This window comes from Pteropus vampyrus, unplaced genomic scaffold, assembly GCF_000151845.1.
Source record: "Pteropus vampyrus isolate Shadow unplaced genomic scaffold, Pvam_2.0 Scaffold99, whole genome shotgun sequence".
Classification (NCBI taxonomy): domain Eukaryota; kingdom Metazoa; phylum Chordata; class Mammalia; order Chiroptera; family Pteropodidae; genus Pteropus; species Pteropus vampyrus.
The window spans coordinates 2446877-2473315 of record NW_011888880.1 but is presented as its reverse complement, the minus strand read 5'-3'; the positions used below and the strand labels follow the sequence as shown (position 1 = coordinate 2473315).

At 41.0% G+C, this 26439-nt stretch overlaps 1 protein-coding gene across 4 annotated transcripts in view; it reads right to left on the bottom strand.

Annotated features, from left to right (window-relative positions):
- DNAJC5B (DnaJ heat shock protein family (Hsp40) member C5 beta) overlaps window positions 1-26439 on the bottom strand; it is a 189544-nt gene that overhangs the window by 104742 nt on the left and 58363 nt on the right. The window contains exons 3-4 of one of the 4 annotated variants that reach the window (XM_023533268.1): window positions 21165-21237; window positions 16501-19679 (exon numbers count right to left, since the gene is read on the bottom strand). The exons of 2 other annotated variants lie outside the window; for them this stretch is intronic. The gene's annotated coding sequence lies outside the window, so the exon portion shown is untranslated. Of the gene's footprint in view, window positions 1-16500; window positions 19680-21164; window positions 21444-26439 lie in introns of those variants that run through there. One more of the 4 variants, XM_023533269.1, reaches the window with a different exon arrangement.

Sequence of the window (26439 nt, the reverse complement as noted above, 5' to 3'; positions counted from 1 at the left end):
GAAAGAAGGAAGGAAAGAAGGGAGTGAAGGAGGGAGGAAGGGAGGGAAGGAGAGGAAAGGAAGGAGGGAAGGAGGAAAAGAAAGTAAGGGACGGGACGGGACGGGACGGGACGGGAAGGGAAAGGGAGGGACAGGAAGGGAAGAGAAGGAGGGACAAACCCCTCTAGCTGTTACTCTGTCTCCTCTCCTCAGACAGGCTTCTCAGGACAGTTGTCCTCATGTCTTCAGCTGCTCAGCTTTCACTCTCTATGAACACACTGCAATTTGCCTTTTGCTCCCACCGCTAAAGATGCTTTTGCTAAATTTCCAGTAATCTCCCAATTACCAAATCCAATGGATACTTTTCATTTCTTATCAGACTTGATGATTATGGGGCATTTGACGCTGTCTTCTTGAAAAAACGCTTCCTGATTTCCAGGACATCCACACACACCTGGTTCTCTTTCACCTCCTGACAGATTCTCATCAGGATCCTTCACTGACTTTCTCCTTCAACCCGCTTCTAAGCCTCTGTCTTTACTCTTGTTCTCTTCTTACTCTGTACTTTCTTCCAATAATGTCCAGGCCTTACCAGGACTTTAATGGCTCCTTTCTCCCCGTGTCAGACATCACTAGAACCTACCTAAGTTGCTAGAGCAGTTCCCTGCAGCCCAGAGAACATCTCTAGGCAACACCTTTCACTCACTGCTTAGAACACTTTTCTCTTGTTTTATCTCCCTCTTATTCCCTGGAACGAAGATCAGTACTTTCTGAGAACCCTCTTTGCATGCATGACTTATTTAGATGATCGGCCAGGCTTTCGAAGCTACTGTAACAAGAACAAAATTATTAATGCATGACTCTTTCAACCTTTCCCATCCTCCGGGCTTCTAAAAGGATCCTGACTTTGCAGGTTTCATTTCTTCTCTTCCTCTACCCTTTAGAGAAGCCTCTTCCTGCCTTGCCAGACACATCTTTGGAGATTTTATAATGTAGAATAAGGAGGAAGTGGGAGGGAGATAGGACAGGAGATGGTGGGGCTAGGAGTCGGGGGAGGCTTTTCAGGACGTGGAGGGCTGGAAGAGAGAGAAATCAATGAGAAAGAGAAGGAGGTCTTAAGAAGTATTTTAATTGTCTATGTGTTCATTCAAAATGGTAAAGCAATGCAAACAAATAAAATAACAAATAATTTTGGTAGTATTTTTCGGTTTATGGTGGGCTTTCTTTGATGACGATTCTGCTCTAAGGTAGACCACGGGGTTTCCCAAGCATACCACTCTTTTCCCCAAGACTCCAGATGGAACCACCGTGGATTCCCCCTTGGATACCACTCTGACAGCAGAGGCTTCCCCTTTTGCCTCGAGGCCAGCCTAAGTGGGAGGAAAGATCCGAGCGCTCTTCTGGTCTCATGTATGAGGCTCTGGGTTCCGAACCAGAATCTCCAGGTCAGTTCTCTCTCCTGAGCTCCAGACCTGTCTGTTGAACTGCTTGCAAGACATTTCATCTAGATGTTTCACAGAACCCTCACATTCAACATATCCCAAACTTATCTCTTTATCATCCCTCCTTCTTAATGTTCTTTCTCTTATATTTCTCACTAAACGTTAAGTTTCTCTTATGTTTCTACATCAACCTCAGCTGAGTCACTTAATATGGAAGCCTGGTTGTCATCCTTCCCTTTGCTAAGCCTTCTCATCCAGATGGTCACCAATTCTTCCCTATTTCTTAAATATATTGACATGCTGATCCTCTGATGTTTCCTGAACTCTTGAAGTATCTAATTTTCATGTCATGCCATTGAGCATCCTATTGTCTTTCGTGGCTTTCCATTCCCCACCTGTGCTTGTCTGTTAAACATTAAATGGCACTTAAACTTCATCTCTTCTTAGAAACCTTCCTCGATTGGCCCAAGTGGACCTGATTACTTTCTCCTTTGTACTACCTTGAGCTTACAGGTATCAAGGCATTTTTCACAATGTACTGCAATTATTTTATTTATTCAACTGTCTCTGGTCCTAGACAATGAAATCCTTGAGGGAAATCATTGTATCTTATTGTCGAATCTCTGGCACCCAGCATGGTGTCTAGTTTCTAGTAATTGCTCAGTAAATAAGCATTTATTAATTACATGAACAAGTGAACAATAAAATTGTGAGGTTGTCAGGAATCCAAACCAAAGATAGGAAAGATGGGCTTCACAAAATTAAATAATTTGCCCAAAGTTATACAGCTGCTAAGTGAGGGACGAGGGTGTGAACCTGGGCTGTTCCTACAAAGCCCATACCTTTTTTCGCAACAGTCACACCACTTCTTAGCTGGTCAAAGCTCTTCTTACACTTTAGACATTTATGTATAAACTTTGCTGATAGTGATAATGTTGTGTCTCCTTATGGTGACATTTTTAGGGCGTTTTCTTGGAGGTGTCTAAGGGATGCAAGAAGCATTTCAATTGTTCTGTTTTCATTGCATATTTTTATGCTCATATTTGAAGTTTCTCAGAAAACTTAAGCTCTTTTAGTTTTTTTTTTAATTAAAAATTATTGGGGTGACAAAATTAAAAAATTCAAGCTTTTAAAGCCTTTTCTTCTACATTTATTTGATAAATCCTAGGAAGTGATATTGTTGGAAAGGTCAGAATTGGAATCCCTCAGCTCTACCTGTTGTTATTCATGGAAGGCCAGCCATCAATGGGCACCCTGAAGCAAAGATAGGTAGAAGAGTTTATTTTAAAGAAAATTTAAGGGACACAGTAGAGCTCTATTTACTATACTCAGCAAGGAGCTCCCTGTGGATTTCTCAGAAGCCAAGTGAGCAGCCACTGATGCCCAGCGAATCCTCTTCTGGATCCACTTCTGAATCTCCGTCCTACCCATCTTCTGTTATTGCTGCCTGTGGCAGTGTGGCACGTGATGTCTGGACATAGTATCTCAGGAAAGGAAAAAGAAACGTTTGGCGGTCTACACTCTTTGTGGGGGAAAAAACAGTTGGTTCTCCCCTGTTGGATGGTAGAGAATATGTAAATCAAACCAATGGTGGTTTTTTCTTTTCTTTTTTTTCCTCACTCTTTCAGAATTTCTCTTTTATTTCATCTGATAAGAATGTGTCATAATATATGGTCATTTCTAGTCATTTAAAAAATTATACCACTTTCCTAAGTAGTTCAGGGCACTTACATTCTCTATAAGCAAAACACAGAGATGTGGCCGTGACCATGGATCAGAGTCATTGAATTTTAAAATAAGCAAGGAACTTATGGCTCCTTAAAAAACCTTCATTGCCAAATAGGCATTAATCTTTCCAACATCCAAGGAGACAGGTGAAAGTGTACACTTTGTCAACACCATTTTAATAAACTATTTTGGGGAGAGCAGTCAGCAGCTCACTGACAGATGGACTACTGAGGGAGGAAAGTAACGGAGATTCTTACTAATTTGTTCCACCAACATTTTCTAAGCACTTTCTAAGCATCAAGTACTGTACTATGTGTTAAAGAAACAGAGAATAAAAAAAAAAAATCTGGCCTCTTCTCTTAAGGCACTTACAGAATAGTTGGCCAATCATAGCAGTTATGTACTGAATGACGAAGGCACTGAGGCCATTGGAACACTCTGAGGGGCACCTTGTAGGATGGAGATGAAGGAAGACTGTCCAGAGGTGGCACCTGGGCTGGGTCTTGAGGATAAATAGGAGATAAGCCAAGAAAAATATTAAAGCGTTGCTTCCTCTGCCTTTAATAAACAAAGGAGAGAAGACAGGCTCATTCAGGAGACAGAGAATGAGCCCCTTCCCTGGAAGCATTTACCCAGAAACCTCTTGCTCCCAACTGGGAACAGGCTTCCTAAGAATCCAGACAGGACAGGTCTTTACTCTCCACTAAGGCCAGCCATCATCAGCAGTTCAATAGCAGTGTTTCCCCCAAGCTAGGGAGAAACTACCCACATTGCATAGCTGTGCGATTGTGTACCCAGTGGGCAGGGACCAAGTACACAGTCTCTCCCAGCCAGTTGCTTCTGAAAATTGCTTGGTAAATCTTCGTATAGTGTTGACTCTTCTGAACTATTGCTTAATAGTAATTGTTTGACGCTCAATAAATATTTACGAATAATAATTACAATTAGGCTCCACGGTGAGGAAAAAACAAAGCAAAGAGAAATGGAGCAGAGAGGAAAAGTGAAGGTTCAGGAAGAATGTGAAAGAAGTAATCATTGATAGTAACTTATTGAGTACTTAAATCATCACAAATCTTGAGCTTAGCACTTATGTCTATTATCTCATTTACTATTTACAACGACCTACGACATACATTATTATTATCTCTGTTTAACAGATGAGGAGACTGAGGCTGAGGCTCGGAGAAGTTGAGTGACTCTCCTGAGGCCAGGGTGATGGTTCTGACTACAGACGAGGGTTCTTATCTGTTATATGTAACTTCTGGTAAGAGAGGGAGATGCCTCGGGTAGAAGCTTTAGTAACAGTTCTTATCTGAGCAAGAGCAGCAAGAGATGTTGCCCTATGTTTCGATAACTAAAGAATGAAGTTTAAATCTTGCTTGGGTAGCCTAAAAAAAAAACCTGTGGACCTAGCCACTGTTAGATGATCCACGCAATTTCTCTGGATATTCTGGATCACCATTGTCACCTCTCCTGTCCTGCCCTGCCCGCTCCCCTACCTTGATTATCCTGATCTTTGAATATAATCCTTTATATCTATTTTAACCATCAACCTCCCATGAATGGCAAATGCATGTATACTTTTGGGGTGCTTTGGCTTAGCAGGAAAACCAAAGATTAGGATCTGGTGTCTAATATATGATATCATAACAAATGCCCACATGTTGGCTTAGGACTTCCCATTAGATATGAGAAAATTTATTTTTAATAGAATCATTCATGAATGAGTTGTGGGTGGCTTTAAAAACTTTAGTTCATCAATGTGCTTTGACTATCAGATTGTCAGAAGTCCACTAGAAGATCCGTTTAAAGATTAAATTTTAATGTGTTTGAAGAGCTCTGCTTTTGCTATACCTGACCTAGTCATGTACATTTATGATTCATATTATGCATCTAGGAGGCAGATGTTCTGTCTTATTTAACCTGCAGATAAAATGTTGCTGAATAATCAGTAACATTTTTTAGAATAAGTTAATGAAGATCAAAATGGTAAATGAAAATAAAGAAAATGTACCCCCATGTCATAATGTTTATAAACATAAACTTAGCCTGTAGTTAAATGCAATAAGATTAAATACAATAGGCTACTTTCTTTCATAATTTCTTATGTGGGCCAACAATAATGGCTACTTAGTTGAACGAAAGTACTGATTAAGAATGTCATTTTAAGCATCAGATTTAAAAGTGCATATTTAAGTTACTACCATCAATCATTGATTCATTGAAATAATTACTGAGCCCCTGCCATATACCAGGCACCATTCCAGGGAGTAAGGATGCAGTAGTGAAGAAAACAAAAGTGTTCCCTCGTGGAGCTTACAAGTCTACTGGAAGGAGACCAAAATGGCCCCTCAAATACACGATGTGTCCAGGGTGGAGAAAATTAAGCGAGGCAAAAGACGAAGAGAGTAATGAGGTGGTGTTCTTTTAGATGGGGAATCAGGGAAAGGCCTTCATGCTGTGGTGACATTTGAGCAGAGACATGGAGGAAGCGAATACTAGAGTCATGCAGGAAACTGAGAGGACGACGTTCCAGAACACCGGAGCCATGTCGTAACTGAGAGAAGAATATTCCAGGCAAAGGGTAATAGCAAATACAAAGGCCCTGCAGTAAGAGGCTACTAGTGTGTTGGAGAGACATTGAGGAGGCCAGCGGGGAGATACTTAGAATTTAAATCCCAGTTGACCATGCATATATAAACTTTTTCATTTTTAATTTTCTAATAAACTGGCTAAATAGAAACATCTTTTTGTTTCAATCCTTACTAAAAGTCTGTTTCCTACTTGGGGTAAATAATACATTATCAACTTATTTTAATTTTTTGTCCTTTTGTTTATGTCTACTGTGTCAGGCACGTGTGGGCGCAGTTAGGCAAGTAACAGTGAACATCTCAGACATATTTCAGCCTTGATGAAGTGTGCACGGTTGAAGAACTTGCATTCTTTGAGATCTTCATTTTCATGATATGAAATGGGTAGACTTAGGGGCCAGGATTAGGACTCTAACTAGGAAGAGGGGTGGGGGAGTACAGAGAGGGAAGGTAAAGCCCAGAAGGTAGAGAAAATCAGGAAGGTCTTGCAGGCAGACAAGCTCAGACTCTGAGGAGAAAGAAGAGTTAAGGCAAGGAAACCTGGGGTCATGGAATCTGAGACTCCCCAGGCAAAGGCACGGGAAGGCAGGAATCCTAGTGAAACATTTCAGTCAGCTAGGAGAGACCTGTGTAAAAGGCAGCAGGCATCCATAGCAAGAAAGGAGCTGAAACAGCCTTTCTCTGCCAGTAGGACTCAAGGTTTGGCGCGGAGCATTTCCAAGCATTTTTGTCAAGTCCCAAAGGACAAGATCTCAATTTTTCTGTTGCGTCCAGGCCATGAGTTGAAAAGGTGAAGGCAAGAGTTTGACTGCATTGTTCACAACAGTCTGAGTTGACACATATTAGCTGAGTTGAATTGTCCACATCCTGACTACCTGAACTGGACTCAACTGCTTTCTAGCACAGTGTCCTCTGGGTCCCCGTGAATCTCCTAGCCAGCCATTGTCAGTTGTTGCTCATGTCTGCGCCCTCTCTCCTCCCCGATGCCCCTGAATAACAAGGATTATCATTGTAGAAAGTGCCAGAGCACAAAACAATAGCGGTTTTACTAAATCTCTGATATCAACTGAACTTTTTTTACATGTCTGCTTCTTCTAGAAGAAAATCCAGAAAACTTTAATTTTAATTCACATATGAATGATCAAGAATTTTTGTTGTTATTATTTATTCTTTGGGATCATCTTTCTATTGCCTTATTCATATTTTTAAAATAGGCACTCTTACTCTTTCTTCCCCATACATGGATACATATATATTACATCTTTCACATAAACAGTACATCATGTAACTCTACGTATGATTATGCCTTATATACATTCATAACCATTCTTATCTATTAAATGAAAATAGCATTCAAAATATAAATCAAAGTAGAATGTGACTACTAGACTCTGGGCTTTATATAACACAATGTAAAAGAAATCTGATAGCTGACATTCATAAAATTAGGTGTTCAAGCCCTACTGCATGGTTCTTGGTTGCCATGGCAACCTAGTGTATAGATAAACTCTGAAAAGATGGAAAGAAGGCCAGATACTCACACTGACTTAACAAAACTATCTTATTATAAGGGCAATTTCATTTACCTTATTCTATCCCCTTCAACAAAAAGTTTTAATGAATATTTTAATTTTCTGGGTTCAGAAGTTTTTCTTATTAATAATTTTTTTCTAAGTAAAAACATAATCCTACTCTATACAGAAAACTTGATGGACACATTTATTCTTTTTACCTCTTAAAATCGAATCCTCTAAACCTCATGCTGAATGACTGCATGCAATGGAGATCACTCTATCTCAACTCAAGTTTCAGACAGCATCAGCTCTGTAATAACAGGCATGCTCAGACCAAAATAGGCCTTGCCCTTCCTCCAACATACCTAGTACATTCCACCTTGTCATCTATGCCCAAGCCCTTCTTTTACCTAGCTGGCTAACTCAGCCATCATTTCTAACTTACTTTATCCTCTTCCACCTTCTACTATAGAAGCTGGAAATGCTAAATGTCCTCTTTCCTAACTTCCCTTGCAACTTGGGTCAATCATGTGTCACAGTTAAACACTTTGAATGTCGTCACATCTGTTGTACTGCTATTATGTTTTATTTCTAAAAAAATTAGAGTAATTAGTATAGAAATGTGGATTCAATAAAATGTCATTATGGGGGTTTCGAGCCAAAAGAAGAGTAGTGTTAGTTTCTAGTTTACTTGGCTAAATTAAAAGTTTTCATCTGAAAAACAGCACCGATTCTTGTGAAGTTGTTAAATATTTTCTTGATTGTTGAAAATGTTTCGATTTCTTCTCCCTCCCTCCCTCCCTCCCTCCCTCCCTTCCTTCCTATTTTCATTTCTCCTTCTTCAGTTTGCTGGAGAAACGAGGAGGGAGGTATGATAATTTTCTGACATCCTACAAGTAATGGAAAGGTTTAAGTCCTCTCCTGACAAATTTTGGTGACTTTACTTCATGACTAGACACCACATTTTATTTAATTGATTAGTATGGGCTGACACCAATGTGCTATTAACTAGTAGACATAAAACTCAAGATTTTTTTTTTACTTGTATTTCAGCAGATATCATTACAGGGATGTTAAGGTTTGGGTCCCCCCCCCCCAGAATGTGCTTAGAGGGTTACCAAGTCAAATCGTCCAACCCACAAGTTGTTGAACTTTAGTATACAAAGTAGTAGCTATAGATACTGAAAGGGTCACTGAGAAAGGCTATGTACACTTAAAGACACCTGTGATTAACACCAGAAGGAAAGAAGGGAAACCCATTGACCCTCAACACTATGAACAGTTTTACTTCTGGTTCCTAACAGTCAAGTGTAAACCAATGTCAAAGTAAAATGTCTCTGAACAAAAGAGTTATAATGTAGCAATGGCTGCAGCGGTCAGATCAAGCGCTCCCTTTGGATAGGCAGATGATGTTTGATGCCTTTGCACATTTGACCAATTTGGTGTAATAATCAATACTTTTCTAAATGTTCTTTAAAAATAGCATTCTTTAAAAATAGCATTCTCTGAAAGATTTCAACCCTGGCATTTACGAGGCACATCGGTTTCTGAAAGGAAACATGGTTGCATTTGCTGCACGACACTCGTCATGTGTTCGAGCGTGGGACAGTCTGGGACTCTGTGTTTTATATGTGCGCTTTTAAAGCCAAACTCCAATCCCCATGTGACCATTTTTACAACCAACAAATGAAGAAGCAAGAGCAGAAAGAAGGAATGGGAAGAAGGAAAGAGCAGCTGGAGGAATGTAAAGTGGGAGAGAAGGGCACGAAACGGGTCAAATGCCCATTCCTTCCCGCTGGTCCGGTTCTTCCAACAATTCGAACATACACAGGCCCTGTGCCACACTCAAGTGTATGTGGGGGTCTGGGCGTGGGAGCGTGGTGTGTTCACAGAAGGTGTGACCCCTTCCCTTTAGGTGGGGGAGGCTGACACAGATAAAGAAGCCTGCCTTGGTCAATGTTTAACTCGCTCTCTGATAGTAACAGAACGGGCGAAGATGGGGGCAAGGACATTCTGACGGAGATGGTGAGATCCGAGCAGGGTCTTGAATGATGAGTAGCATCATGACAGACAGAGATGCACGGAAAGGAGTCAGCCAGATGTGGCAGTGTGGGTCATTCCCGCGGAATGGCAAATGAACTAGCACTCTCGGACCACAATTTACATGGGAGCAATGACGATCGAAGGGGAAAGCCAGGCATGGGTTAGACACAGGCTGAGAATTTCACCCTTTTTGTCTGCCTGGAAGTTGGTCAGTAAGGTCTCTGCCACAGCAGTGGGAAGGAGAATAATGTGAGCAAAGGTCACAGCTTCTGGGTAAAGCCCAGCCCTGTCCTTTCTCCACAGTCTCAACCTGAGCCCCTCTTGTGGCAAATAGTACCGAATGCCCCTTCACCCACTTCCTCTCTCTATCTTCATCTCTGCTTCCGCGTTCTTCCTGCAGTAGACACCTATTCTCTTTTTCTGCCCAGGACCCTTGCCTTTTTCTGGGGTTGGTACCCTTTCCTGGGGAGCTCTTCCTCCTTCTACTCCACACATGTGAATCTCATGGGGTTCACCAGTCCCAGCACTCCAAAGCCCTGGGCACAGCCAGTTTGTTAGCAGTCAGTGTGGTATAAGACTCAAACCAGTCTTGAAATTTGTCACACTGGACGTAGGCAAAGAGATTTAGTCTCTCTTTGGCATTGAAGGTACAAGGTAGAAGCTGCTCATAGATGAAACTGGTTTAAGAGAGTAAAGCTGAAACAGAGAAAAAGCAGAGATGAGAATCCAAGATGGCCATGCTTAAGTCCCCAGTTAAGTGTTCCTGAGGTTCAGATGAACTCGTGTACTTGCCACGGAGACTTCCAATAAATCTTTTTCGTTTTTAGTTAGGATAGGGTTTGTCACTTGTAACCACAAGGTTCTTAACTAAAAAGATGTCTGTGCTGGTTATTTCCCATGTGCTGAGAAGTCCCTCTATCCCTGCGCCCACCCTGCTCTGTGTCCCAAAGACTGACTGTGTGGATTGCATCCAGGTGCTCCCTTGCCATCCTGCTTCTGGTTGGGTTTGGCCAGTGGGAGTTACGAGCAGGAGATGGAGGGAGGAGAGTGAAGCTGGGTATTTGTTTCTCTGGTTTGGTTCTAACCAGGCCCCTACGGTTTGCCTGCAAGCCTCTCGGGAACGTGCAGCTCCTGTCAGGGCCCTGTCCCAGTACCTCTCCCAGCTTCGGTAACTGTTCCCTTCCCCTGTCCCCTCCACAGAAGTGTAGCAATGGCTCCCTGTTTTGACTAGCCTAAAGTAAGCCACATCCTTATTGCTTTCTCTAAATCCTGCCTACAACTTTGCAAAGAGTCCTTTTCTTAAAATCGTCTCAATTACTCAGAGAGTCTTTTTCTCTAGGGTTCTGACTGCTACAAGAAGCCAGGTGACTGGTGGGGTTGTGAATCTTTCCTAAGCCAGGACTCTTGAGATCTAAATCATAAACAAACTGCTAAACATCCTGGATTGTTCAGTTTTGAAATGGTAGTTCTTAATCTACCATTATCAACTGACTTTAGCCTATAGGAGGCCTACCTTAGCCCAGGGTCAGCAAATCCAGGCCGAGGTTCATGCATTCCTCTTTTCTATACCCTCTATAGATTCACTAGTGAGAGTCGATCAATCACAGCTCTGTCCACTGGGCCTAGGCACAGCAGTCAGCACCAGTCCACTACGGGCCTTTCCAGCATTAACCCCAAAGCAGAACCAGTCTGTCAGTCCTGTGCCTTGTCCTGACATCTGCCCTGCCCAGGACATGTCCTCACAACATAGGGACAGCCAAGAATCCCAATGCCATACTTCCAACTAGAATCATAGCCCAGCTCTCAGTAGTCAGCACCAGTCTACTAAGGGCCTTTCCAGCATTAACCCCAAAGCAGAACCAATCTGTCAGTCTTGTGCTTTGTCCTGACATCTGCCCTGCCCAGGACATGTCCTCACGACATAGGGACAGCCAAGAATCCCACTGCCATACTTCCAACTAGAATCCTTAAGCTAGAGCCCTACGGGGGTCCAATCTTGATTTTCTGGGAGCAATTTCTGGAAGCAGAGTCCTGGCTCAGGCCATTGGTCACTGCCAGAGTGCTTTGGTCATCCTGGTCATTTATGCCATCTTAAACAACCTCACCAAGACATAGGTTACATGGGTGAGACATCAGGAACTTCAGTGAACATTAGGAAACTTGTTGTTGAACTATTCAGCTATCTAGCCATTCATAAAATTTCATAGTCAGCAGCCCCAAACTTCTATACACCTTTGACAAAATACTTTTTCTTTTTTTCTCCATTTTCCTGCTGCATAAGCAGTGTCTCATACATGACCCTTAACAGCACTCACCCAGCATGGCACACGCCATAGGTTTATTAGTCTCCCAGGGCTGCTGTAACAAAATGCCACAGATTGAGTGGACTGAAACAACAGAAATGTATTGTCTCACAGTTCTGGAGGCTGGAAGTCAGAATCAAGGTGTCATCAGGGCCGTGCTCCCTCCAGAGCCTCTCAGAGGGCATCTTTCCTAGCCTCTTCCCAGCTTCTGGTGGCACCAAGCATTCTTTGGCTTGTGGCAGCCAATTCTGATCTCTACCTCCATCTTTACATGGCATCTTCCTTTGTGTGTGTCTGTCTTTTCATGTGGCATTCTTTTTTATAAGGACACCAGTCATATTGGCTTAGAGACCACCCCATCTTAAGTAATTATACCTGTAAGGACTATTTCCACATAAAGCCACATTCTGAGGTACTAGATGTTAGAACTTCATGAGATCTTTGGGGGGGGGGGGACACACAGTTTACCCCATAACAATAGGTGTACCTGAGATTGGCCACAGCTCCCCAGATATTAACCAAAAGCCTAAAACTTTCTCTCTGATTCCAGAAGGCAATGTTGGAATGCAAGCGAGGATTATGTTTCTATAGAGATCATCTTTTAATTTTTTTGAAAGAAAGTGTCATAAGTATTATTAACTCACAACTGAGAGACATAATGTCTTGTGGCAAAAAAAAAAAAAAAAAAGGCACTACACAAAGATCTTTTTTCAAGGCCTACCTTCCCCACTACCAGTAGTTGACTTTTATTATTTTATTAATAGTAATACTTATAATTTTATTTTAAAAATACTCCTTTGTACAAAATCAAACTCAGTCTGGCATTCACTTTACCTCATACATGATTTTCAAAATCATTCTCAAATTCCTGCCCGAAAACTTAAATTAAAGAGGAGAGAATTCTTTGATGTCTCTAGTGAAGAGAATGAGAAAAGCTATTCAATTTTGCTTTCCCTAACACTAGACTTTGGAGTGCTTCATTAATAGATCTTATGGAGAATCCAGTCAAGATGAAAAGACAATCTGAGAGCAAGTGTTTGCTTTTTAGAGGACAAAATGATGAAATTCCTTTGTTAATCCACTTATTATTTATTGAGAACTTTATATCACAGAAAATAAGATATTTTGAGGATTGGTACCAGTCTTTTCAAAAAAACCTCGGTCTTTTTTTTTTTTATTTTATTTTTTATGAGTCATTCTTTAAGGAAGACGAATCTCAGATCTGTCATAAAAGATCATTTTCCCTGTAAGAATGGGTGGCAACCTGACTAGCAAACATGCAACCTGGCATGAGGCCTACCTTCCACATTGTAGATAATGTCTCACTAATTTCTCCTTGAGTACAAGAAGAGAGAGAGAGGGAGGACAAGCGAGAAAGGAGGGAAGGAAGAAGAGAAGGAGGGAGGGGAGGGAAGGAGAGAAGAAGAGAGAGAAGGAAGAAAGAAATCACCTCTTTCAATCATATTAGCAAAGCTCTTTGTGATGTGTTTTAACTCGTACCTGGAAGGTGTGGATTAAACTAGAAGATGTTAAGTGTACCCAACAGCTTCCAGTTCATGCCATCCTGATTCGCCCTTCATTCTCTCTGAATGGATGTATTCTTACCAGTGGAACATTGTACAGCTCTGTACTTTCCTTTGTAATAATCTCTTGTGGTCATGAGAGTAACCACTGCTGGCTTGTTTGCACTCAGGCTTAGGGGCTAAGTGGAGGAAATTGGACACAATAATTAATTTAGATTCAATGTCCAAGGGTACGTCAAGAAACCTGAACTTGAATCTCAGGTTGCAAAAACACAATTCAAAGAGAAAAAGATATTCCTTCTCCCCTGGCATATTGCTGATAGAATTAAAAAGCTAAATGGAAGAGTACCCTCCACTGCTATATTATATTTACTATAAAAATCATCTACTCTAAGAAGCAGCAGACTACAAGTAAAATGATACCACCAATGTACTTCCTTGATTTAAAATATTACCAGCACGAATCCAATCTGAACACGTCTTTGAGAAACAAAAACATGGATCCCACTTTTACTGATTGCTCCTATATTAAAAACATACTGTATGGTGGGACTGCTGATTTTTTTTATTTCCAAGAGCAATTTTATAATGGAAAAACACCGTGACCTTAACCTTATGAAGAGCTGGAAAACACAGACACATTTTATATTGAGCATAAACAAAACTTCTTAACTATCAGGCATATTTCCTGGCCAGTAAGAATTTGATGTGCTTAAAGCTTTGTGAAGTATTACAGCAGCAATGACTAAATGGAAAGTCTTTTTGGACAAGTTGGTACATGACCTCAGTCTTGTTCGGAGTTGTCCTCAGCTCCTGTAGGACACTGGCTTCTTGCAGTGATCTACGATCCAGTTGTGCTTCCCAGGGTGCAGTCACCAGTGTCTGTATGATTGTTTCATGGACTTTGGGTGGTGTTTATTTAAACAGTTGCATTGGAAAATGTTCCCATTTGACTACAAGCACCAGAAACATCATCTGTCCTCTCTTTTTAAAATTATCAAGGCAATGTATGTTCTTTTTTAATTTGGCAACACAGAGAAACAAATTTTTAAAGACTCTTTTATCACCTCATCTCTTCTCACATTCACCGTTAATATCCTAATTATAATCTCACCACCTATTTGTATGCATTGCTTCTTATGTGACGAAGTTAGGTAATTACAAGGGTATACAATTCTGTATCTTAAAAAAAAACATTGTATCATCACACTTGTGCATTTTTAGTTATTTTACTGACTACATAGTGTTATGTAAAGTACTGGCACCATAGCTTACTTAGCCATTAGCTTTTTAGTTTGCCTTTCCACTCCAACACATTTTTTTCTGCTATTATAAACAACTTTGTAAAGATCATCTTTGTGTAGAAAGTAGAGCAAATTTTAAAATATAATGAGTCAAAAAGTATTAATATTTATAGCTCTTGAGTCAGCATGACAAATTCCTTTTCAAGGGTTCTGTGATTTTATACAGGCACTGGTTAAGTGCAGAGTGTCCAGTTAGTTTACCACACCCTTATTAATGACTTCTCTAATCTAATAGATGGTTATGATACTTCCCAGTTGTGATTTTCATTTCTTTGACTACTAACAAAGTTATTTTTCCCATAATTTGGTTTACCATTTGTATTTCTTCTCTTACAAACTGTTTTATTGTGTGTGTGTGGACGCGTGTGTGTGCTCTTTCCCACATATCTATCCGTGTCTTAGTGTTTTTCTAATAGATTTGTGAGAGCTCTTACTATTGAATACTTTGGTCTCCTATTTGCTGTAAATATTTGTTTTACTTGTAAACTCGTAAGCACAGAATTTTAAATTTCACTGTAATCAAATCTGTGTATTTTTCCCTTATTGACTTCTGTTGCTTCTAAACTTAGGAAACTCTTCTACATGCATAAAATGGACAAATTCAATTTCATTTTCTTCTAGATTTTCTGTTTAACCCTTTAAGTTATCTGGAATTAGTGTTTATAATGATATATCAGTCTAAACTGTTTTCTCAACAGCTAACCAATAATCTCATTTACTTGCTGAATATAGATATAATTCTTACATTTGAGGGTCAGTCTGTTCTGTTTTACTGAGCTATCTGTTTAAGACTTAACAGCTGAAATGACTGTAGCTTTATGATATGCAGGCACAACCCATATGTCTCCACAGATAACATTTTTTTTCATTAGAGTGCCTCTTGGATTATACTACACAAACTTCTTTGACCACACTTACTTTTCAGTACAATCATTTTTCACCACTGCATACACAGGAAAATTTATATTTCTCCCTAAAACTCAGTACGACATGTTTAACAAGACTGTAGATAGAATAAGCCTTGAGCTAATAAAGAAAAATAAAAACAAATAATAAGTCTTGAGTCATATAATGTATATCATAATCATATTAGTTTTGTAATGTGTAGATCATTTTGAAAAGCACACCAAGTGAAGGCAAAGGGGATTATATCAAATGTTACAAAGCAAAAGTTTGTTAATAGCCATATTAATTGTCTAGTGATCGGAAAGTGATGTTTTAAAAAAATTATAACTAATTTTTTATTAGTTATATAGGCATTTTACTATATTTCTGATATATAGGCATTTTACTATATTTTGTTTCTGTGTTAGGGACATTAGTTGAGTGTTTTGGGTTGATGTACCAACCATATAGTTTTTACCATTTAAAATAATGGGAAGTAGGTTCCCAGTCAGCACTTTTTGGACCGTAAGTCTGATTATCAAGAACAAATTATTGACTTAAGTGGGAGCTACCTGTTCTCTATTATCTGTGGGACCAGAAGTGCCCTACCATCAATATTCTTTTCTATAATATTTCTTTTCTTTTTTAACTTTTAAAAAAATGAACCATTGAGAGTAAGTTTTTTACACAATGCCCCAAAACATCCAAATACTTTATGACATAATCCCTATACACAAAGACATTTCCTACATAATCACAATACAACTATCAAAACTGGTAAATTAACACCAATGCACTACTACTGTCTAATCCATAGATTCCACCTAAATTTTGTTCATTGTCCCCAAAATGCTCTTTATAGTAAAAGGATACAGTTCAGAATCATATACTGCATTTTGTTGTCATGTCTCTTTAGTCTCCTTCAAATTGCGATAGTTTTTCTGTTTCCTTATCTTTCAAAACTTGGCACTTTTGAAGAATGTCCCTCAATTTGGGGTTGCCTAACATTTCTTATCATTGGATTCAGCTTATGAATTTTAGACAGGAATATCACAGTGTTGCTGTATTCTCATTGTATCTTGCCACAGAGAAATACTAAAAGTTAGTTTATTGTTTTCATCCTAAATTTATAAAGAAACAAAAGTAAACGAGTTACCTAAAACTGGACAGAACATCCAAATTTCTTACCTTTGTTATTGGTTGGCTTTAAATCAAACAGAAGGCTGTTGTACCAGTTAGCTATTGCTGTTTACAAAACACTTCAAAACTTACAACTTAAAACAACAACCATTTTTTAGTTCATGATTCTTTGAGTTGGCAATTTAGACTGGGTCCAACTGGGTGGGTTCTTCTCATCTGGGCTGGGCTCAGATGATCTCAGCTGGTCTTGCTCATAAGTCTGTGGTCAGCTTGGGGGTCAACCAGGGAGGTCAGCTGGGGTGACTCATTTCTTCAGGCTCCAAAGTTTCCAAGAAAAAGAGCAGAAGCACACAAGCCTCTTGAGGTCCAGGCTCAAAACTGAGACATTACCACTTCTGTCAAATCTATTGGCCAGAAATCATAAGGTCAGACAGACTCAAATTTTGAATAACTAACAGTTTCTATGAATGAAAAGAGCAAGTGCTTTTGATTAAATAGTGAATTCAAAGTAGAAGTTGTACTGGTTACCTATGGCTGTGTTATAACTACCCCAAACTTAGTGGCTTAAAACAACCAGTTTATTTTGCTCATGATGTTTATACATCATGACTTCTGGAAGATTTTGTTTCTTGTCCATGAGGCCTCAGCTGTGGTGGCATGGAGTGGATGATCTACTTCTAAGATGACTCGTCCACTCGTATGTAGCACATCAGTTCTCTTTGGCCTCTCTCTCCCCACACATAACGTTTCATTTTCCAGGGCCTCCCCATGTGGTTGGGCTTCTCACAGCATGGTGGTATCAGGATAGTCATACTTCTCAAGTGGAGGCCAGCTTCCAAGAAACAGGAAGTGAAAGTTGCCAGTCTCCTAAAACTTGGATTCAGAAACTGCTGTGACTTCACTTTGGCCATATTCAGTTGATCGAAAGCGTTGCAGAATCCCATCAGATTCAAGGAGAAGGACACAAAGTCCCCATTTATCAATGGGAAGAATTTCAAAGAATTAGTGGCCATCTTCAAACTGCAACAGTCTGCCCCGTGGTCACAACTATTTATATTCTTTCTACATGCAAAATATGCTAACCTCTTCTGACAGTCCCCCAAATTATCAGTCCATTATATTAGGCTTATGCTTAAGGTTGCAGATCTCAGGGCCAGGTGCAGATAAGTCTCCTTGGGTTTGGTTCCTCAGGTATGTGTCCTCTCAATCTGAAGTTCTCTTGTGAAAAAATTAGTTATCTTCATGTGTGTGTGCACACGTACACACACACATACACACACATACACACACTCACTACTAAGGCAGGCATTTGGCAGCAAGTCCTTTCAAAAAGGGGGAAAACAGGGAGCACAGAGCAGTCAGTGTTCCATAGTGATATAACATCCAGCCAGACACATGCTGCCCTGGTCCTGCACCCTTGGTATGATTCTCCAGGCCCGTGGTTCTAACCTTTGGGCCCTTGGTTCTGACCCAGTCATTCTTCATTTTCCATAAGAAATAGCCTGTGTTTCCCGCTGAGAATTTTCTCAGCCTAAATCCTTCCTGTATTAGTTTAGGGGTCCACAGCCTTCTTTTAAACTTGATATTGACTCCAACCCTTTCAGTCCAAGGTGGTATAATTCCTTTAAAAACATCATGGGATTCCTGTATATCAAAGTATAACTTATTCTGTTAGATAAGAGTCATGCCTACAAATCTTTTTGAGCTAGGTTCCTCTCTGCCATTTGCCCTCTGCAAATCTGCTTAAGAATAAGACAACATCTTTAAGATTATTAGAATCTCTGTTGTTTAATGGAGAAGGACTATAAGGCACACTCCTAAAATCTTTTGTCTAGCTGATAGGATCCATGGGGCATCAACTTAAATGCTTCTGAGATTTTATCAAAGGGATTGATGCTTGCAGCTTTGACTTCATGTTTACCCTGAATCTTTGTTTTACTGTCCTGGTTTATGAGCTTTACCTATAGACTATTTCTTGTTTTAAAAATGTTTTCATAGCTGGCAAACCGATGAGAAAAAGTTTTATTTTTGAAGTCAGCAAGTCCTGGGTCCTGTATATTTCCTCTAAATTTTGCTAATTTTGAATAACTTCTTTAGCTCATTTCTCCTTACCTATTCTTTATCATATGCAGATATAAGAACTAGTTGGTACTTTTAACATTCTGTCTGGGAGTCTACTTACTGAGATCCACTAGTTTCTTAGGTCCATTTTATATTTTTCAAAATATGTCAAGTGACAGGTGCTAAACCTTCTAGAACTACACCATGTGAGTTGCTCTCCTGCCAAGCCTGAGTAATAACCTCCTGTCCTTCCAGCCTCCATTAACATTCCCTTTGAAGCCTTTTCAGTCAGTCTCTGCCCACTTTCCAATCTCAAAATCAATGCCACATATTTTAGGTTTCTGTAATGGCAGCACCTGTATATGTTCCTGCTATTATTGCTGCATAGCAAACTACCACAAAATAAAGTATCCCAAACAACTATTTCATTTGCTGAAAATTTGGAGGTTAGAAAATTCAGGATGATCTCAGCTGGGCAACTTGTGTCTGATCCATTTATTGTCAGCTGGGGTCACAGGGGCTGGGTGTCCACCTGAAGCTGCCTCATATGTATCACTCATACGTCCAGCCTCCCAGTGCTCCTTGGTCTCTCTCTTGCTCCATATGGTGTCTCATCCTCTACTTCCTATTCACATAGCTTCAGCTTCTCACAACATGGTGCCCTCAGGGCAGTTATGCTTCTTCACGAAGGCTGGCCTCCGATAGTGAGTGTTCCACATGACCAAAAGTAGAAGCTATCAGTCTCTTAAGGCCTGGGCCCAAAACTGACAAGGTATCATTTCCACCATATTCTGTCCATTCGAGCAGGCCCGGAGCCCACCTAGGTCCAAGTGGAGGAAACATAGACTAACCCTGCTAACCCTGCTTCCAGGAAAGGATTACCTTCTTCTCTGTGGTCACTGGCTCTGCCCTTCAGAAATGTTTATTCGAGAAACATTTATTGAGCATCTACCAAAGCCCCAGGAACAAGCTACACATAAATAAATAATTTTAATGCGAAGTGATCAGTTTAACAATAGAGATGCAAGGTCTTGGGGTGAGTTGAATAAGAACACTTAATCATCCTGGCAGTCAGCACCGACTTCTTAGAGACAGCACTTGAATTAAGTTTTAAGCAATTATTAGGTGTCGGCCAGGCAAAAAGGAAAGAGGAGATTCCAGGAAAGCTGAATAACAAGAGAAGCATCATGGTATGAGCAAGAAACTCAGAATACTTTGGTGTTTCTGAAGCATAAAACATAATGAAGTGAGGGGTAAGAAATGAGTCTGCGAAAGAAAACACGAGTCACACTCCCCCTCCCACTTAGAGGGAGTGGGAAGTCATTGAGGTATTTCTATGGGGAGTAGCACAGTCTGATTTACATTTATGAAGATAAGTCTGGTTGATGTGTGAAGGACAGATATGGCAGGTCCCAGTGATGACCTACACCAGGTGTGCTTTGTCTTACTGTAACTCACATGGCAGCATGGCCCCAGTGAGAGCAGTATCTGTAAAGGGTTATGTTCTGGGAATCGGCCCAGTAACCAGTGTACCTAAATTCCCAACTGCATTCCTGAAATAATTCCAGAAAGAATCGAATTGCTTATCCCTAACTTCTCATTCCCTTTGTTCTCAATATTTCTCCCATCCCTCAGCTGCTTCAGCCTTTTCTCTTCATGTTTTAATATTATCTCTCCACTAAAATTTGGGAAAGTATGATGACACAGAGCAGTCACTTAGAATTCTGAAATCCTCCTGTGTAAGTATCGTCAGGGAGCCCTACTCAGGGGCAAAGAATGTACTTGGAGTCTCTCTTCAGTATCTTCCTTGACTACATCTGAAGTGAGCACTGGAGAATGTGCCTTCCTGGGGACTGGACTCCCACCCATTGAAAGATGGGCACCCAAGCATCTGTTTAAGTCTTGAAAGTCATTTTTAAAGTTTGACTCGTGGTTTTTTGGTGGTAAAATTTTAAAGTGTAAATCTTATCTATGTAGGTATGTATGTATGTAGGTATGTATATATGTATATAGCCAAGACCTGTGTTTTCCAGCATGGTAGTCACAATCCACATCTGGCATTTGAGTCCTTCAAATGTGGCTCGTGTAAATTGCAACGTAAGTATAAAATACACGTCAGATTTCAAAGACTTAATATGAAAATAAAGAATGTAAACTATCTCATGAATAATTTTTAATATTGATTACCTGTGGAAATATTTTTGATATATGGGGTTAAATGAAATATATTAAAATTAATTTTAACTTTCTAAAACTTCTTTAAATGTGACTACTAAAAATTTAAACTTACATGTATGGCTTACATTATCTTTCTATTGGACGGTGCTGGCCTTGGCAGAAAAAAAGGAAATGTACCAAAGTGCACACTGGTCCTCGGAGTTTCCACCCAGAGGTAACACATGTAACTTCTGCTCATATTTCCCTGTTCCAAACAAGTCACAGGAACATGCCTAACTTTTTTAGAGGAAAGAAAGTGTAATAGGACCATATGCACTCAAGAGACTCAGAACAATTTAGTCTATAGCACTAAAGACAACCATACATCCTTTTCTTAAACAATGTCATTACTGTCACATATGAGACAGACTCAATATTGAATGCCATTGAAGGCTGGAACCCCATCAATTTATCATTCCCAACCCTTGCCTTACTCTTTGCACATGCTGGCTGAATGCAGATTTTCCAAGAAGCTCTGAATCAGGAACTGACGTGAAGCAGACATTCCTAGAACAGAAAGAAGAAACACTTTAAAGAATCAGAGGCAGCCCTGCTTAAGAGCAGTGATACACATCAATACAGACCACCAAAGTAGAGATGCAAGAGGCAGAACATTTTGGTGAGGAGGAATCAGGGACGGAATAGTTATTGTTGAGCCCAAATGTCACAGAATACATAAGTAAGAATGCACAGCCACGGCGTGCAGGAATTTAAAGCAGTCATGAATCGAAAAGCCGTCTGCATGTGCGCATCATGTGTCATCGGAGGAACCGTGGCGGGGCGCGGGGCGGAGGGATGGGGGTGGTAGCTCAGCATGAAGACAGGCGGGAAGCTGGAGCTGGGAGAGTGAAGAACTGCAGAAATTGTGGGTCTGGGCTGCACCGCCGGTCTGCAGTCTGATAGGGAGTTAGAGGTGAGATGCACGTACAAATCAAGCACCAGGGCAAAGTTGTGAATCAGACCACCAATCTGAGCAGCACAACAATAATTGGTCATGGAAACTAGTGGGGTAGGAACCAGCTAGGAAGGTAAGAAACAGGTGGCTTCAAACTGCAGAGAAAGGCCAAGAAAGCAGCCTGGCACTACACCGGAAGGAAAGAGGCAGAGCAGAATGAACAGAAGCAGAGGTATAAAACACCGAAAGGAAACCTCAGTGCTGTGGGTAACTTGCAGCCACAACCAGGGCACTTCCTGTGTGCTGCTTTCTGGTTCGGGAATTAGTTCCCGACTTAGTCTGGAGGCTATTGGTAGAAGGTAAGAGGGTGAATCTACCAGAAGTAAGTAGTATCACAGAGATATAAGAGAAGATCCTGACCATTTTACATAAAAAGAGAAGATAATTACACAATGGGGTCTTTGAAGCTCACATACCACACAGAAAGATATGTGATGTCTTTACAGGTGCATGTTGGCCCATGACCCATTTTCAGTGGAGCATATGCTCAGCCAGAAGTGATCATGGTTGGCCCAGAGCCAGTCACATGGTCTTGTTTCATCCTTCCGTGTAAGCCGTGCTACGCACCGATACACTGACTGCCAGGGCAGAACAGAGCAGTCTGGAAGTGTGGTTCACCCTAAGGCTAGCAGTGGTGCAGCAAATTATCCCCCAAGACGTGGCCAGCGGGGCAGTCTCCTTTCTGAGAGCTCGTGTTGTCGTTGTTTGTTGGTTTAGTTGCTTGGCTGGGTGGTGATAGTAGTGTTGTTTGGGGTGTCTTCCTTCCTTTCTTTGCTCTTAGCATGAAGATCATTTTCTACTTGTCTGCCTTGAGAGTGGGGAGAGGAAACTGATCTGAAAGAAGGAGAAGACAGAAGCATGGGGACAGGCTTAAGGACTAGGCATTCTGAGAAGATGGCCAGAGTTGGCTCACTTATTTAGAGGCCATTAGGCTCCTTAATGAGAGCACTGGATCTTGCTTACATAAGAAGCCTAAAGAAGGAAGGACTAGGATTGTGGAAAAGACTCGAAGGGAGGGACTGGGGCCCAGGGCCCTCTGCACAAGTATTTTCCTACCACACATTCTCCTGGCGACCTCATCTCTCCCACAGCTTTAAATACTATCCACAGGCAGACAACCCCCAAATCTCTGCCTCCAGATCAGACTCCACCCCTTCTGGGTTCCAGGTGCCTATTCTAGCTTCCCACCGGATGTCCTCATTTGTCTGTCTCGCAAACAACTGAAACTTAATTCCAAAACTTGAACAGATTCCCGCTCATCCTCACAAAAACATTCTCCCCTCAGTTTTCCGCATGTTAGTTAAAGCCACCACAATGGGCCAGTCTGTCAAGTGAGACGTCTAAGAGTCAGACTTGCTTCCTCTTTTTTTTCATTTCTCGCAGTGAATCTAACAGGAAGTCATGCTGACTCAACTACCAAGTGGTTGGAGAAACCCTTCATTCCTCCCCAAGGCCACTGCACACAGCAGCAGCCTCCTTACTGGTTTCCTTGCTTTCTCTTCTGTCTCTTACAACCCATTCTCCATACACTTTGAAGTAAGAATGACCTTGGAATTGCAATTATTTTATTCTCCCACTTCGGTGGCTTCATTTTTCACATAGAATTACATCCAAGCTCTCTAAGGCCCTCCATCCTGCTACTGACGTTGCCTCAATTCTCATCTCGTACCATTCTCCCCGACCCTTACTCACAACCCATTAGCTGAATTTCTAAACATACCTCCCTCAGGGAGTTTTCATATGCTCTTCTTTCTAGTTGTAACACTCTCCTTTTCTTCAGCTGCTTGCATGATCACTGCCTTTTTATTTTTTTTGTCCTACCTTTTGTCACCGATTCAGAAAGGCCTTCCCTGAATGGTCGCCCTCCCTTAGTTTTCTGTCTCTGCCTCTGGCTCATTTTGTTCAAAGGAAATTTCACAAATTATAATAATGTTTCAATTCAGTGTTTTGTGGCTTAAACCACTAGCACCTTTCCTGTGCCTTGCATATAGAAGATATGTTTTGCGGTTTTTGTTCGATCCATGTATCTCACACATGAATTCTACTGTCATCATTGCCTGAAAGTCAACTGGTTGCCTGGAGTGCATCTGTCCAGTAGACTGAGGGTATGGCTGCTGCCAGAGTCACCAAGCAAATGTCCAGAAATTGTGCTGACTAAAGGGGTTAACATGTCAGAAAAAAACTTCCCATTATATGAGTGCGAATATTTTTCAGTGTGTGCTTCAAGACCTCGCCCATCAGCCATTTACTCATCACGTGAGCAGGAGAAATCCATTGCATGTGCTTTAGACCTTGCCTGATACACACCTGATCACTACATGAGGACGCTTCCCTGAAAACACAACAGGATGTGCATAAACTCTAGAGGTCTAAGTCATTACACTTCTCCAGTATCCAGATCCCATGCATCACTGGAACAGAACTGAGAAGACCTGCCTTCTTAGAGGGGCACCGTAAAGGAAGGAGGAGGGTCCAAACTGTCAAGTGAGGCTGAAGGGCAATGTGAGACAGTGTGCCATAGTGTAGAAGTAAAACCGTATTAGGAGGAGAGGCATAATTAATCAAGAGTTGGAGACAGGAACATAAGTCAAGTAGAAATGATAAACAGAAGCCAAACTGGTTGGGCTGGAAGGTTCCTCCTAGAGTTGCCCCTATACATCAGGGCAAGAGACCTGCTTTTGTCTCTCCAGTCTAGTGAGTGCTGGAAATTCCACCTGCTCTGCTCTACTTAAGGACTGTGTGCCTGACTGGCCATAAAATTCCCCTGTAGTTTTAAGAATTTAAGAAGTTGTATCAGATTGCTAGCAAAGCAATCAAACAGAAACACGGGTCAGGAGGGAAAGGGAAGAGGCAAGATGAGACAAGACTCGGTGTACCGTGGAATGGCTGCTTGAGTATCAGGTGTGGAGTATCTGCCCTCAGGGCCAGTAACTCAATCCTTGGCTCTCTAATGATTAGTTTAAGCTCATTCCACAACTCTAGTGGAAAGATACAGAGATCATAAGGTTCTAGGAAACTCTGCTGTTGTATCACATCAGGCACCCCAGGTTTTTATAGCAATGATTTCTCTATAAATCTCTATAGATTTATAGAGAAAGAGAACCATATTAATTTGTCCACTTTCAGTTTAAGGTACAGAGAGGCAAAAACACAATTTATTCACTCAGAAGACTGAAAGTTTTGAGGGTAGAAAACTTCAGGCATGAATGAATTTAGTAGCTCAAATCTTCTCATTAAAAGTCAGCCTCTTTCTCCTTTGGGTCTGGCTTCATTCTCAGGCTTCAGGTTCACTTCCTTTCTCTTTCTAAGAGAAGCAACAGCTTTTGTTTTCCAGCAATTCTAAAAAAATAGCTCAGGATTAGCTCTATTTGGACTGAATTACTCGTATGCCTAACTCCAAACCAATCACTATGACTAGGAGTACAGAATACACTGGTTGGGCAAGACCTGAATGGTATAGGAAGGAAGTTTAGCTCCATCTGAACCACATGGACTAAGGGTAAGAGGAAAGTAATTTCCCAAAGAAAAATAAAAATATTGCTTACTGTAGTCATCATTAGGCGGAATAGAGGCTGGAAGAGCAAATACAAGATCACAGTGGGACCAAGATGAACCAGGACAGATGTGAGTACATAGAGCTAAAGTAGAAATATAATCAAGAGAGTCATGGTACTGAGCTGAGTGAAACTGGAATGTGAATTAAATGAAAGAGGAAGGGTCATGGTCTAATAAGCAGAAGAATTGGTAACTGGAATTATTAAGGGCATAGATCTATGATCAAAGATTAGCCCAGATTTCCTAGAAAACAGAGCCTAAGGCAATGCTTGCTTACTGGTGGTTCATTAGGAGGTGCGATCCTAGGGCAGCAAAAGTGAGACTAGAAGCAAACATAAGACAGTGTCCCTCCTTCACGAAGAGACACAGAGGCCTCTTCTATAAAGGGACCACATTCTTACACTGTACTAGAACAAGTTACCTCAGAACAGTCCATTGTAGAGAGGGACAGAGAAGAAATTCATCCGCCATCACCATTGACCAGTGTGCCCCCAGAGTTAACGCCCCCAAACTTGTGACGTTGCCTGGACTATTTGGTGTTTGAAGCCAGATTTATCTAACCTATGGCGTGGTGTTTTGTCCAAGCTCATGTGAGGAAGTAGTGGGAGGTGCCAAAGACAGGCATTGGACTCAAGCAGTAGAACAGTATAGAACTGAATAGGATTCAGGGAGCAGCTGATTGCCGCAGGAATGGCTGAGGGGAGGAAAGTGGCAGAGGGCCCAGGAGCTGGGTGAGGCCAAGAGAATCCGAAGTGACACATGGAGTGTATTCAATACAGAGTTTATGTTTTCAATTAACAACTACTAACTATCCCAGTGCTTGGCGCATTGTAGGCCCTCAATAAATGTGGATAAATGAGTAAGTGAATATGTACAGAGCATTATGGTAGGTGCTTGGGATACACAGCAAGGAAAGCACATAGATTTCAGGCAGATAAATTCACCAAAAGAGGTCAGGGGTCAGTTAGTTCACTTGGGGGGTGCTCAGCTAGGCTGAGGGCAGGCTGGACTTTTTTAAGATGCTGCCTTGACTTGGGTTTCATGCTATAGTCACTGAAACATTTCCATACAATGAAATTTTGGGGATTTCCTGAAGAACACTATATTGTAAAAATATTTTTTTAATTTTCTGTTTATTATGATGTTTTTGATATTCTAAACAACAACAACAACAACAACAACAACAACAAAGAAAACCT